At 46.3% G+C, this 15,570-nt stretch overlaps 1 protein-coding gene across 1 annotated transcript in view; it reads left to right on the top strand.

The window, feature by feature from the left end:
* The window catches only part of LOC133140879 (astrotactin-2-like), a 408,973-nt gene that overhangs the window by 362,471 nt on the left and 30,932 nt on the right, over positions 1-15,570 (top strand). The gene's annotated exons all lie outside the window — the stretch shown is intronic.

Raw genomic sequence — 15,570 nt, 5'->3', positions numbered from 1 at the left:
CAAACATACATGCACGTCGCATTCATGCATGCACTTATGCACATGAATGCGCATGGCCACCCACGCACCCACACACAGACACACACACACGCACACAAACACGCTCACACACACAGAAACCCCACGCTCACACACGCAGAAACCCCACGCTCAGCTGAACGCGTTGGCAGGCCATGCAGAGTGAGGTCATGCGCAGTTAAGCTGGATGAGGGGGCAGAAGGCAGAGGAGGGCAATAAAGGTGCAGGTTTCTGCTTTTGCCCAGCACTAGAACAGCTGATTCTCCTTGTCAGGGGTCATGTCAGAGACAGGCTACTGGCCTACTATTGAGTACACTGAATGAGAAAGTTTCTCTCATAGTAGATGCGCTTAAAATCCCTGGATGATATTTACATTGTTGGCATTTGGCAGACGCGACGTACAGTTGATTAGACTAAGCAGGAGACAATCCTCCCCTGGAGTAATGCAGGGTTAAGGGCCTTGCTCAAGGGCCCAACGGCTGTGTGGAACTTAGTGTGGCTACACCGGGATTAGAACCATCGACCTTGCATGTCCCAGTCATTTACCTTAACCATTACGCTACAGGCCGCCCTGTATACATGATATACATATATTTCCAAAGCCCCCGCCTCTCTGATTTATTGTACTGCGATTGGACCCAAAGCCGGCTCCGCCTCTTCCTCTCAGTGGAACCTCCTAAAAAGTGTGGGTTACTTCCTGAAAAGTGTGCTCTCGAATAAACTCAGCGAACCCCAGAAAAGTTCATATTGTCTGGGGATTTACACTACATTTACAGAACATTTTGTCTGCCTAACAACTTTCTCATGCGGGTTACTCACGGTCTGCATTCGGGAGCACCTCGCAGACTAAAATAAGTAGACAGTATGTTTTGTAAACAATACATACAGTATTTTGAGAACACTGTAGTTAGGAGGTCACAGCCTACGTCATACTGAAAACCATGACTAGTTAATGAGCTGAGTCAGGTGCCGTAACATTGGGCGAAAGAAAAACCCTGAGCCCACACCAGTCATCTTAATAACAATAATAATAATAATAAGTCATTATTTAGCTTTTAGTTGTTTCCATCCAAAGTAATATTTGGGATAAAGTTTATTGATTTCGTCAATGTGAGGTTAAGGGCCTTGCCGATCTTAACGGGCTACACCGGGACTTGAGCCACCAACCTTCCGGGTCCCACTCCTGTACTTTAGCCACTAGGTTACCTCATACGTGAAGCCTGCGCACTGCTGCCCTCAGCGGGGTGAACCCCTGATGGTTCTCCAGGGAGGGAGGGAGAGTTCAGACCGTGCTTTGAGAGAGCAGCCTGGCTGCGGTGTGAACCGGACCTTACTGTACCCGGTCGTAAAAACACGTCCCACCGAGACTCCGAGCCCCTGCCCCACGCACACCCCAGACATGCGCTCACTCCACCGTTATGGGAAAGCTTCAGAAAGATGTTTTTTAAAATAACAAGCAAAACTACTCACAGCCAAGTTCTCATTGCGAACGCTCGTGCTCAAACCCCTCGCAGAATACAACAATCCATAATATACTCCATAATATACCAATACATTTTTGCTTTTAAGTTACAGCCGAAAATGAATTGACATCTGCTCGTTCAAACCATGATAACAGAAATTACAGATATGACAGGACTACTACTACAGCAGGTCAGCACACCCAGAGTAGTGATTTATGAGTCGTTAAGCATTAGCGGTGATATACGCAGTGTACACTGTCATCAATACGTACTACGCAGCAGCAGTGCTGATTGGCCAGTGGCCTGAGTGGGTTGATGTAGCAGTGCTGATTGGCCAGTGGCCTGAGTGGGTTGATGTAGCAGTGCTGATTGGCCAGTGGCCTGAGTGGGTTGATGTAGCAGTGCTGATTGGCCAGTGGCCTGAGTGGGTTGATGTAGCAGTGCTGATTGGCCAGTGGCCTGAGTGGGTTGATGTAGCAGTGCTGATTGGCCAGTGGCCTGAGTGGGTTGATGTAGCAGTGCTGATTGGCCAGTGGCCTGAGTGGGTTGATGTAGCAGTGCTGATTGGCCAGTGGCCTGAGTGGGTTGATGTAGCAGTGCTGATTGGCCAGTGGCCTGAGTGGGTTGATGTAGCAGTGCTGATTGGCCAGTGGCCTTGAGTGGGTTGATGTAGCAGTGCTGATTGGCCAGTGGCCTGAGTGAGGAGTGAGGATGGGAGAGCTGGTGGCTTCAGCGTAGACTGGGGTGGGGGTGCCACACACCCTCTTGCTGGACAGATGAGCGTTTTACCCCAAGTGAGCCCCGTCATCAGGTAGGCGATCAGGCGGTCTGGAGGAGGTGGCGGTGACCGCAGCAGAGGAAAGCGTATTGAGTTTGTTGGGCTTGTAAGGGGACTCCGGCCGTAGATAGGCCTCGATCCACTGCGTGCGTCCGCTCATTCCTGCGGCTTTGTGTTCGCAGCCAATGAGCTGCGTGCACTGCAGCGGCCGGTGGGTCATGTGACTTAGCCCGACTGCACCTTGTCCCATTCAATCTGAGAAATTTACCGCTGAATAAAACCCCACGATCCCCCCCATTAAACTTACACACGCAGACACTCTCACACACACACACACACACACTCTCTCTCACACACACACACACACGCACACACACACACACGTACACAAGCACACACACACAAGCACACACTCATGCATGCACACATGCACACACACACACACGTGTACAAGCATGCACACACACACACTCATACACGTGCACACACACACACACACACACACACACACCGGTTTCACCGACCCTACCTGCTGCCGCCCTCTCCATCTTCACCTGTGATTAAAGTCCTGCCGGCGGACCAAGGTGGAGAAGGAAAGGGCAGCGTTGGGTCCAGATGTCTGACATTAACTGTGCCCTGCCCTGAGCAGGGTGACCACGCTCCTGTTCTGAGTGCCCTCGGTGAAGGCAGCACGTTCAGCTCAGCCAAACCGCAGGTTACGCTTACCTGCTACTTAACAGGCAGCTTTTTAATATGTGTTCTTATTAAATCTGTCTGCATCATCAACGTTACCGAGGTAGCAAGTTTGCTAAACCTGTCGATCGGGGATTAGCTTTCTGGTCCGACAAGCTGCTGCCTTCCAGGCGTCACCGAGGGAGGGGGAGTGGGAGGGGGAGGGGCTTGGGCATCCGCGGGGGCCCGTGCGCTCGTGCACGTTTTCTGGTTCAGTGCACGTGCAGACGGTTCGGCAGGGTGAGTGAGTGCACGGGGGGGGGGGGTCGCTGGGGTGGTGGTGCAGGGGGTTCTCAGAGAGGTGAGTGGGTACATGTGTGCGGGGGGAAACAAGGGGGTGGTGGGGTGGGGGGGGGGATAAATGACAAATCCCAGGGCGCAGTTTCAGTGCAGTGCAGAGAGACGGGGTCATTGGAGGACGCGAGCGTTAATTGGGACTCGGGCTAGGTGTGATAAACGATATGTGTAATTTAAGCTGAGAGACACGGGAGGAGAGGGCGCAGAGCGGAGGCACGGAACGAGAGGAGCGTTCCGCGCGCGCGCCAGCATTCTGGAATGTGTGGGGGAAACCATGGTGACGGCGGGAACTGTGTGTGTGAGGGACTGAGGTCTGTGTGTGTGTGTGTGTGTGTGAGGGTGTGTGTCTGTGGGTCTGTGTGTGAGGGCCTGCGTGTATGAGTGTGTGTGTGTGTGTGAGGGTGTGTGTGTGGGTCTGTGTGTGGGAGGGTCTGTGTGTGTGTGAGAACTGTGTGTGAGTGTGTGTGTGTGTGAGGACTGTGTGTGGGTCTGTGTGTGAGGGGGTCTGTGTGTGTGAGTGTGTGTGTGTGTGTGCGTGTGTGTGAGTGTGTGTGTGGGTCTGTGTGTGTGTGTGGGTCTGTGTGTGAGGGTCTGTGTGTGTGTGTGTGTGTGTGTGTGTGTGAGGACTGAAAGTGATAACTTTCCCCTACCTGAAGTGGTGACATCAGAGTCTTATTCACTTACATATCACCCATCGCTTCCAGTGGAGAAACACCACGCCAGACCTTGCTTTAGGATTTGATCGTTTTACATTGGTGTTGCCGTACACAGGGAATTATGGGAAGCCAAAATGGAAACTTTTAAGATCATTAGCAAAAGTGTCGTAATGCGTAATCCACTCATTTCATGTGCGTATTTTTACACAATTCTACTCAATGCTGTCTGTGTTTTTTTGTTTGTTCTCTTCATGAAGATGGAAAAATATTTAATTTAACCATCCATGGCTTTGACGCCATCATTTATCGTTCCTGAAGACATCCTCCCCCGCGTTTATCAGAAAGCACAGGGCACTGGTATTCAGGGAAGAACAAATGTGGCTCCACTGACCTTTTCTCCAGGCCCCAAAGAGACAGAGGCAGGGCTGCAGGGTAGGATGGTGAATGTCCTCGAGTAGCCAAAGTCCTTGCTTCACCTCCCCTGAAACCCCATCCATGGCACGTCCTGAAGACTGTGGTCCATAATCCATGCCCAAGCAGCCGAGAGATCAGGGGTAAATATGCCAATGAGAGGGTGCCAGTGCCCAACGCTGGTCGAGCTTTTCCCAAAAAGACTGAAGCCTGTTATTACGGCAAAAACTGCTTCCACCAAATACTGAAGTGCGAAAATTTCGTGTAATCCGAATCCTTATGTAAGCAACATATTTCAGTTTTATTTTCTTGCTGACACATTACAAACTTCACCTTAAAAAAATCAGAGTTTCAGAATGTGTTTCGAATGAAAATATCAAGTGTTGTAAATATGCATAGGTTTCATTTGTCATGGTGAATGATGTCATAATCCATAAAAAGTGAAAACTGTCTGAGGGCCTAAATACCTTCGCAAAGGCCTACCCTGAATACCCCATTGGTGGTTATCACTGTTATATAACCTTGTCCTGCCCTGTAGACGTGAAAGTCAAGTGGAACAGTACGCTCTACATTGTCTGTTTGTTAAGGTGACAGCCCTGTCCCGTTCTTGAGAACCTGTTAATGCCAAGAAAAGGCACTTTGACAGGTGGCAGCTTGTATTCACAGAGCCCTGTAAACTCTTTTTACATGACCCTAATCTGTACCAGAACACTGAAAAACAGCGGTGCGTTGAGTCAGGTCCTGCGTGGCACACACAGCTCTCGTAGGACAAGAGGTTTGTGGGGAGAGTGAGCTTCGCGAGGGTTCCATATAAAATGACTTTTTTTTTTCTTCTTGCTTAATCTCATTACTGTACTGTAAACATGTGCACTGACAGTACCCCTACTCCCTGGCATTTGGAGTAATGCTCCCACGCACACACACACACACACACACACACACACACACACAACGAAAACAGAAACTCCAACCCAAGAATACAAACTCCGACCCGAGTTAGTGCCCCGCTGCCCACCCGACCCCACCCCAGGCGGAGACCGTGGGCACCTGACATGTTCACGGACACGTCAAACACGGCATGGCCACTCACCGCGACATGCCTCGCGAACAACAACATTCCAGCGTAACTCCAAACAGCTGTGTGCTGTTTCTCTCATATTGACAGCTTGTCTGGGGAAGCAAGCACAAACCTCAGACCTCAGAACCTGATCCCCCCCCTTACACACACACACACACACACCTCCTACCCCTACCTGCTCTCCTGGGTCTCTACCTGTAAGCAAGGCCCAGCTGCCCCCGTCGCTGGCTGATTCAGTGTGTTGGTTCGGGAAAAACCCCTCGGCCATAAATGCTCAGGTCGAGACTCGCCGTAAAATGGCACAGCCATAAACACCGAGAGAGGAACCTGGAAGAAAGCCTTCATCATCAAGGCCCGCCCCACGACACACCCTGCACCTTACCCTCTCAGAGACCCCAGGTCCCGGCCTGGACTGGTCCTGCTTTTTGCGCCTTCCAAACCTACAACCTCCAAAACTACATCGCTGGATTCCCCTTCATTTGTTTCAGTTCCTGAGGTTTAATGAATGCAGGGGACCATGTGCTGGAGACACTCAGCACTTCACCGTTCAGAGATTCACACGCAGACCTCTGGGGCGACACTGGCTCAGGCGGTAAGAGCAGTCGTCTCATTGGCTCAGGAGGTAAGAGCAGTCGTCTCATTGGCTCAGGAGGTAAGAGCAGTCGTCTCATTGGCTCAGGAGGTAAGAGCAGTCGTTTGGCAGTCGGAGGGTTGCCGGTTCGATCCCGCCCTGGGTGTGTCGACGTGTCCCTGAGCAAGACACCTAACCCCCAAATGCTCCTGACCAGCTGGTTGGTGCCTTGCCTGGCAACCAATCACTGTGAATGGGTGAATGAGAAGCATCAATTGTACAACACTTTGGACAAAGGTGCTATATAAATGCTAGCCATTTACCATTACCATTTAGTCGAACTCATGAGATCAAGCTCAGATGGAACAAAAAACTAAAATATCACCGATGCTCCAGAACCAGGGTGGCCTACCTCTGGCCTATCCCTTAAACTCAGTGGACGCCAGCACACATCGGAACGCAACTGAAATGCATCGCCCTAGCAGTAGACAGAGCCACCGTCTGACTGTTTTATTTTACTGTTCACCAAATCGGAACAAAACTTTGGGGCGACACTGACTCAGGCGGTAAGAGCAGTCGTCCAGCAGTCGTTGTTGGATGGAGAGGTACTTTAATCCAGAACAATTACGTGTCTGACCCAGGTCCAGTTGGATTAGTTCTGTTTTTTCGGCGAGGTGTCGGCCCCCACGCCCGGGGGTTACAGGAGCACAAGGGGAGAGGCAGTGACCTCCCCGGGCGGCTAGTGACTCTAGTGGCATTGAGTTTGCCATCGGTGTGGTTCTCCTCTTCAAAGAATGATCAAACTGGTCTGGAAATAGTAAACACACACACACGCACACACAAATAGATAAATACATAGTCGTACTAATAATAGCATTTTTATTTTCCATTGTAAAATACAGGTTCATATGGCCCGACATGTCAATGTCTTGACCACATACGCACACAATGACTACACCTCTCCCTGTTTCCCTCTCTTTCTTTCTCTCCCTCTCCCTCTCTCCCGCTCTCTGTCCCCCGACATTAAACCCCGGTAAAGCTGAGGAATTCTGGCAAGAAGGGAGCATTCTTCTCGTTGTTGAGTGTAGGCCAGCGGAATTCTCATCTAATTTGAAATCCGACCTAAAAGCCTGTGTTACTCAACTTAATCTTCAAAGGGCCGAGCCGATCTGTGGCAGCGTTTTAACGCTGAAGAGGCTCATACAGTTTCTAATCTCGTAAATAAAAGAGCTTAGAGAATAATACATTAAAAAAAAATACAAAAGAAAACTGCTGGGTGGGGGCCGGTTAAGGATCGCCACTTGGTCTGTCTGGTGAAGACTGATACAATGGCTGGCCCTTTCCTTTGCCTCAACAAGCTGTTTGACCCAAAACTATGGATGTGAGCGAGAGAGGAGAGAGATGGGCAGTATTCCAAATACTCATATAAACAAAATCATTTAAAATAACAAAATTGATATCAAAATGAAGCCAAGATATAGCTCATCTTTCACTAGCATATTTCATACAGACTAAACAATGAAAGTTCCAAAGCATTGCATCTTGGTCCTGTGTTTCTTTGTCTGTGGTTCCTGAAAACGTTCTGATGTTTCTATTCACAAACACGGTTTGGGAAGTTATATTTAACCCTTCTGCACGTAAGTTTGAAAATATTTCCAGTGGCCACACACACAGCGTGAGTGGGGTTTTTTACGCATGCAGCAACTGTTCTCGATTTATCGAGAATTATCACACTAGCCTTCGCACTGTATGGAAGTCACCTTCAATATGAGTGCTGACAATTATTGTAAATATAGTAATAATATTAAACTGTAGTCCTACTAATGTAATAATAGCAGTTTTAACCTACTTACTCATTAGTGGGGAAACTGACAAATTTCCCCAAAATCAGTGGATACCAGTCAGCTTGTAACCACGGTGCTGTGTGTGCCAAAGTTTGCTGCCCTAGCAGCTGTGGATTATATTTTTTAAAAGCCAAGCTTTATCTTCAATTTCCCCCAGATATCTGACTGTTTCATTCAGTTCAATATAGCTAAATACACAACAACACGAATAGCTGTGTGTGGCAGGCACAAGGGTATCGCCTGAATTATAGCTAGCTGCCTGCAAAGCCAGCTAATGCAGTTTGTGTGATGAAAATGTCTTTATTTGCGAATACATGTTACAGATTATGTATTCCGATTCTAGCAGACATTGTAATGGACACCCACAATGTTTGTAAAGTATTTTTTTTAAGGCTGTAAATGACAATGTGCTAAAACCATAGACTGGGGCTAAAAGACGGACGCAGTGACGTAATTTGGTAAAAACTGAGATAATACCCTGACGAAGATGACTTGCCCTTTTGGGCGATCTTCCCGGAAGACTTGACAGGGAATTGAGCGAGGTTGTGTTGGGAGCATTTTGAGCATCTCTGTAATGTATTATCTTCACTTGAATGTGGAAAAACAAGATGGCGGCGCCCATTAGACTGTAAAGCACTGCAAAGCAGTAGCTTGCGTCACAATATCACAATAACAATTGTAGACTATTTAATGAATTATTATGATCGCTGGTGAAGAACTTCAATGTTGCACAATTGCACAGCTGTTTTCCGTTCAGAATGTTTGTATGATTGGTGACACTGTAGACTGGCCCACATTAGGGTGCACTCTTCGAACACTCTCCACCATTGTTAAACCATGGTTTATTACATGATCCACAATGCTGGCCCTCACTTCATTGGAGACAACCACGTCCTCTTCTGCCTCTTCCTCTGTTATGTGGTCTTCTCCTAACCATACCACCACACATTCTTACTCCTCTTCCTCTTCCTCTTGTGCCCATTCCTCTGGAAGACACGACACAGACAGCCACTATGAAAATGGCCCAATAGTCCACCATTAAGGATGACAATCCGAACAAGGATGAAAATCTTAATAAATCTAAAATGTAGATTTTAAATATAACTTTTTTTATATTTACTTATACATAATTTCAGTAATGTATTGTGTCAAACTGCGTTACTCTGTCCGACCGCCTTCCTTCCTTCCCCCGCGCGCTCCGCCTCCTTTTTATCCCTCCCCGTAAAACATAATTCAGGATTGCGCCGTACGGCTGACTGCTCGGGAAGCCTAATCACGGCCCGCTCATTTACAGCCGCTAATAAAGCTGGGATGAAGGGCGATCCCTGCCACGTCTTTCTGTGAGAAACACGCACCGCGAGGCTAACGGAGCTCCAGCCGCCCGTGTGAAACTCACTCAAATCGACTTTATGTCGCTTCTTTCTTCTTTCTATGTGCTGAATGACGGTGTGGGTGATTGAGGCGCAATTAATATCCATCAAGCGGATTTGATTTATACCTCATTATGTAATTATTAGCATAATTACATAAATGCGATATACAGTGCTGCATTGGTGCCGCTATTAGTGAGATGCTTGTCTGACCTCTGCTTAACAGCCATATTCCTGTGCCATAAATGCCGTCAGTTAGTGCAGTGTAGTAATGTGCAAAAATGTGGGCACCCCTGGTCAAAAGGCCCTTTATAATACCTAAGTGAACATAAGTGAACCTGACCTCTAAATGGTAAAATGTTAAACATGACACATTTCTTCAAACTTTAAAGCAAGATTACTTTTTATTACATTTTTTTATTTACTGTTTCAGAATGAATAAAAAAAAGGAAAAAGGCCCTGTGCAAAAGTTCGGGAGCCTACTCGCACAACTATAGCAGCTTGTAAACGCTTCGTTTAGCCAGCTAGGTGTCTTTCGATTCTCACTTTTGGAATTTTTCCCCATTCGTCCTGGCAGAACACCTCTAGTTCAGAGATATTCTTCAGCCTCCTTGTATATACTGCAATATGTCCTGTGCCCCCAGCTGCAACACAACCCGAAAGCATAATGGATCCACCTTTGTTGGTCTTTATTGTTTAAAGTATGTTGTATGGTTGCCCTGTGAACAGTTAGACCTGTGTTTGCTACTCTTTTTTGTAGCTCTTTTGCAGTGATGTGTGGGTTCTTCTGAGCATTTCTCACCAGGTCTCAGGCCATTCTGTCTGAAATCTTTCTTGGTCTTCCAGACCTTGCCTTGACTTCAACTGTTGCATTTATCTTCCATTTTCTAAAAATGAAGTTTGAAACATTGAGAGAGTTTTTGTAGCCTTCTCCTTCTTGGTGGAAATGAAGCATCTTCATTCTGAAATACTTAGACTATTTAGAGGAACCCATGGTTGTTAACACCAGACAGACTGGCCACTACAGCTGGATACTTTAGAAGGCATGGAGTTACTTCAGAATAAAAAGTTCAGCCCAAGAATTATACTCACCTGACTCATTGAAGCCCAAACAGGTAATTCACCGTTCTTTGTTAAAAAGTAACAAAGAACCAAACTTTTGTACAGGGCCCTTTTCCTTTTTTATAATTCATAAACAGTAAAAAATAAAAATACAAAGCAATCTTCCTTTAAAATGTATCATGTTCGAGTAACTCTGTACCATTTTGAGTTCAGGTTTGCTTTTGATCACATACAGATTCACTGTAACAGACTTTTAAACCTGGAGTGCCCACATTTTTGCACCCCCGTGTTTATACATTCCTACCTATACGATGAACACATACAGTACACATGGCGTCTTCTATGCATCTTACCCGATATAGTTACATTCAACACTTGACTCTGTATAATACGTTAGGGTAAACACCAGGCCTGAACCCCCAAATTAGAGCTCTGCACAGTGCTGATGCTGACTGAAGTGTGACGATTTTTACTCGGAAGAAGTTAAACGCAGACACAAGAGCAGCCGGGCGGGCGGGCGGTCGGTCGGTCTGTGTGTTCAACTCTTGCTAGCGGAGTTCACCTCACACAGTGACAGCGGGAGGTCACAGGAGCGAGTGAAACTAATCCGGCCTGGCACCAGAGAGGCAGAGGAGAACAATGTGTCCACGTCCATTCCAGGGAAGATAGGGGTCTACACCATTGTCCAGAACTCTGTGAATGGCAGTACACTTAGGCCCTTGTTATGCTTTAACTAGATTACAGGCGATGGGACAGATCGCGGACAAAGATGCATAACCTCGGAATGGAGAAACAACCCCGCTATTGTATTTGTTGGTCTGAAATTAGTGGGGAATGACACCTAATCTTGGTTCAAACGATGCAGGACATCAACTTTACAAAATGGCCGAAGGTAGCCATCTTGGATGTTGCTGTCTACTGGAATATTATATTATATTATATTAATAAACACATTTTATGGTGGGACTCGAAGGTGGTCGGGAAGGTTTAGTAATACAGGAGAGAACGCACCATTTGATTCATAGATCTCCATCATCAGGGGACGGTATTGTGAAAACTTGATAATGTGTATTGTCTTTTACAAGCTTTTTTTCTATGGTATTATCATTTTAAAGTTACGTAGAATGTACAGTAGGTCCAGATTTGCTCTTGAAACTACCGCTGTCACCTTACAGTTGAACCCAACAAATTTGATTGTACGCAATCCACTCAGGTTACCAAATTGTACAGCCTGTTACCTAAGGACAGTGTTGGCTGGAATCCATTCATGCTTACTGGCTGTTGGTCTGTGAAGTTTCCATTGTAATGGTGGGGTAAAAGGAAGATGTTCGGGACCAAACTAAAATCCCCAAATTGAAGGCTTTCAAGATCAGGCCTTCCTTTTTTGAATAACTGAATGGAGGAGATTCCCTTACATTAAGCGGTGCGGTTTTAAAGAGAGACGCTTGACTCATAAGCTGGGTTGAGTGATCCTGGCACAGGTTACAATGGGCCCTGTCTGAGAAGTATGACAGACATCAGATGGCCAGAACCCTTCAAAAGCCTTTTCTTTGACACAGACTCAGTAACTTACATTTCTATAACAACGACCAACTGACCAAAGGGGAAGGGAAATACATACAGTAATTATAGTTTGAGAATCCCTCTCTCCCCCTTTGTGTTCGTAGTTTCAGGGTAAGAGGAGGCTGTGTCAGGAGATGCCTGGGACAGTGGGGTGGGGGGTGTGGGGGGGGGGGGGGGACTCCATTTAAATACCGTTAAAATAGTTACAGGACAATACTGAGGATGAAACTGAACACTGTGGGAGTGTATATCTGTGCTGAAACAGAATGGACTCTGTGGGAGTGTATATCTGTGATAAAACAGAATGAACTCCGTGTGAGTGTATATCTGTGTTAAACCAGAATGAACAGTGCGTGAGTGTATATCTGTGTTAAAACAGAATAAACGGTGGTCCAGGTGTGAGTTCCACTCTGAAATGCATCCAGTCTTGAATTTCCCTACTTTTGCGGTAAATAAAAGAAAAACTAAACCAGAGGTTTCCTTTAAGTTACAATTACTTTTTCACATTTAATTTAATAAAGTAATTCTGTAGGCTACATAAAATATGGAAGAACCCTATGTATCCCCAGAGATACCGTACTTGTAAAAACATACTGTACATCTGCCCTGCAAGGATTATGAAGTGTCCATGAAATACATGGAAATCACCAACAGAAATGGTTGATACACCTTTAACAAGTTGACCATCACATTGCCTCCAAAGGAACTGGTTGCTGGTGATCACATTGACAACAGCTGTGGCTTCTGAACACGCCCGTGGCCTCCTCAGAGAAATGAATTAACGGGGGGAGGCACTGTGAGTGAGTGGTCCACTTAGTTTTACTGCTCACAAGTTCAGAGTTCAAAGACACAATGTTCCGACTGCGAAACTGTAGAAGCGTTTTTTTGTTTTTTTTTTCCAAGGGGAAACAGGATAAGAGGAAGTATGGACACTCCTGAAACAGTAACACTGGGTTGAGAGAGAGAGTGCATGTGTGCCAGCCGTGCTCTGCTCGGACCGGGACACGAACCCCGGCCCTTGGCGTGTCACTGCATCGAGCTGATGCCTGCATCAGGGTCCGCTACCTTAGCCTGGCACCACCGCGGCCCTGGTATCAAACGGTTTTTAACGATGTCCAGCGAAGGACAGGAAGTGCAGAGCAGACAGTCACAAGTTCAGCAGTCACCTGCAACGTGTTAAACTGTGCACTCGGGTCACCTTAAAGCAGCCTGCTGACATGCCGGTGACCCTGGTGTACAAGTGAAATTATTATCTTCAGCTGTGGTGTGATTCATTTCCACCCTGGTTCACTGGTTGAAAGTGGGATCGCAAGTATTTACAGTTACTTACTGTACTGAGTGACACACACACAAAAAAAGATTAGCTTAATTTTTTTAAACATCTCATTACAGTGATACTTTTTATATCAATCAAGACATTTATTTTGGAGGTGGTAGTAGGTGTAGAAAACATCATTGTCACAAAAGGCGTTCCCCAGGGATCAGTGCTTGGTCCGGTAAATATGCCTCACCTTTGTCATTGTCTCCAATGCCATTGCCATGCTGACAACACTGAAGCCTGTTTAAGCTCTCTCCTCACTCATATCCTCATTCACGATATTAAACACTGGCTGATTAAACTGCAAAAAACTCCTAAAGGTTTTTTGTGATTGAGCAATAGGTCAATGTCCCAAACGACAGAAACAAAAGACTAAGCGTACCTCCTGGATTGGTAGATCAGTCAGTGCCATGACTACAGGACTTATGGGAGAGGAGCGTTGATGCTTTTAGAGAAGAATGTAGAATGCATGCTTTCAGTCCAAGACCTGAGGAATTACCATGTCTTTCACACACTTTCATAGCTACATGGTTCCCACCTTTCAACGTCTCTCAAGTGTGCAACCTCAGATCTAAAAAAAAAACATCATAAAATGTTTAGACATATCATTCCTTTTTTCCCTGTGCTATTTTGTTTGTTCTAAATTTACTGTTATTTTGAAATATGGTCTGTGGTAGAGTGGGAGCAGGATTCCGTGCCTTACACACAGGACGCTTTCTAGGAAACAGCAAACCTTCTCACTGTTTATCTGTGTGCTTATGCGAGGGTTCCCATGAGTTCCCCAGTAAAACAAAAAGTACACATTCTCATGTTTGTTCTGTGTATTAGTGTGTGGCCTGAGAGCTGGGACCAGGCATCTCTTTACACCGCCAGAGCTAAGCAAGATTTTTGTATGTGTGTGTATAGGTTATGTGTATGTGTGTGTGTTATATATATATATATATATATATATATATATATATACAGTATGTAGTGTCAGCATCAAAAGCAACACATCTTAGTATTTGTATGCATATGTCTGTGTGTGGAATTATATTCATCTGACTTATTGAAGCCCTATTGAGTAAATCACCTGGGTCTGGGCCTCAGTAATTATCTTTTAAAAAGTAACAAAGGATAATCCAAAAGGGTTCCCAAACGTTTGCACCGGGTTTGCTTTTTTATCCTTTTTTATAATTTTATCATAAACAGTTAAATGTTAAAATAAAAAGCAATCTTCATTTACAATTTGTAGAAAGTTGGCATGTTTAACTGTACAATTTAGAGTTACGGGTTGCTTTCCCTCACGTACTGATTCATTAGAACAGACACTTCATCCAGGGGTGCCCACATTTTTGCACCCCACTGTATGACCTTCTGGTCAAAGGTGAGCGCAAGGTTTCTGGGAAGGTCTCCCGCTGCCACTCAGACGTACAGCACAGCTGACTGCACGTGTGAGGCTCTTAGATTAGCGGGATCTGCGATCAGAACAGGCGCAGTTTTTAAAACACAGCCCCCTATCCCATGTATCAGATGACCCTCAGATGTTACCATTGGTGAGGTCTATATTTCTGCCTTAAGAAAGGCAGCGGACTAACAGATCATAGAGATGCCTGGCATTCATATCTATCGGTTGGGTGTGCATCGGTAAGATGATACTTGTGTGGAGATCTTCATGCTTCCTGAAACAGGGCAGGAACCATTCATTATGAAGGCTGAACGGGAGGCCCAAAGACTGTACAGACACACGGGAAATCGTGTGTGTGTGTGTGTGTGTGTGTGTGTGTTTGTGTGCCTGCTCATATACACCGACCTCATGGTACACTGACCTGATCCGAGTCTAATGTTGTCTTTCCTGTGTGTGTGTATGTTTGTGTATGTGTGTATGCCTGTGTGCGTACTTGCGTGTCTCTGGGTGTGTGTGTGCATGCATGTATGCGTGGGTGCGTACCTGCACATGTGTGGGTGCACATGTCTCTGTGTGTTTGTGTATGTGTGTATGCATACGTGTGTTTTTGTGTGCCTGCCCATATATTTTTTTCCTGACTCTGGTACACTGACCTGATGCGAGTCTAATGTTATCTTTCCTGTGTGTTTATGTGTGTATGCGTATTGCACACGTGTGTGTGTGTGTGTATGTGTGTGCGTGTGTGTGTGTGCGTGTGTCTGTGTGTCTCTGTGTGTGTGGGTGTCTGTGTGTGTGTGTGTGTGTGTGGGTGCGCGTGTCTGTGTGTGTGTGTGTGTGTGTGTGTGTGTGTGTGTGGGTGCGTGTCTGTGTGTGTGTGTGTGTCTGTGTGTCTCTGTGTGTCTCTGTGTGTGTGGGTGCGTGTGTGTGGGTGCGTGTGTCTCTGTGTGTGTCTCTGTGTGTCTCTGTGTGTCTGTGTGTGTGTGTGTGTGTCTCTGTGTGTGTGGGTGCGTGTGTGTGTGCGC

Source organism: Conger conger, chromosome 11 (assembly GCF_963514075.1).
Source record: "Conger conger chromosome 11, fConCon1.1, whole genome shotgun sequence".
NCBI classification, from domain to species: Eukaryota; Metazoa; Chordata; class Actinopteri; order Anguilliformes; family Congridae; genus Conger; species Conger conger.
Note: the sequence above shows the minus strand (reverse complement) of the source record. Positions and strands in the feature narration are given on the sequence as shown.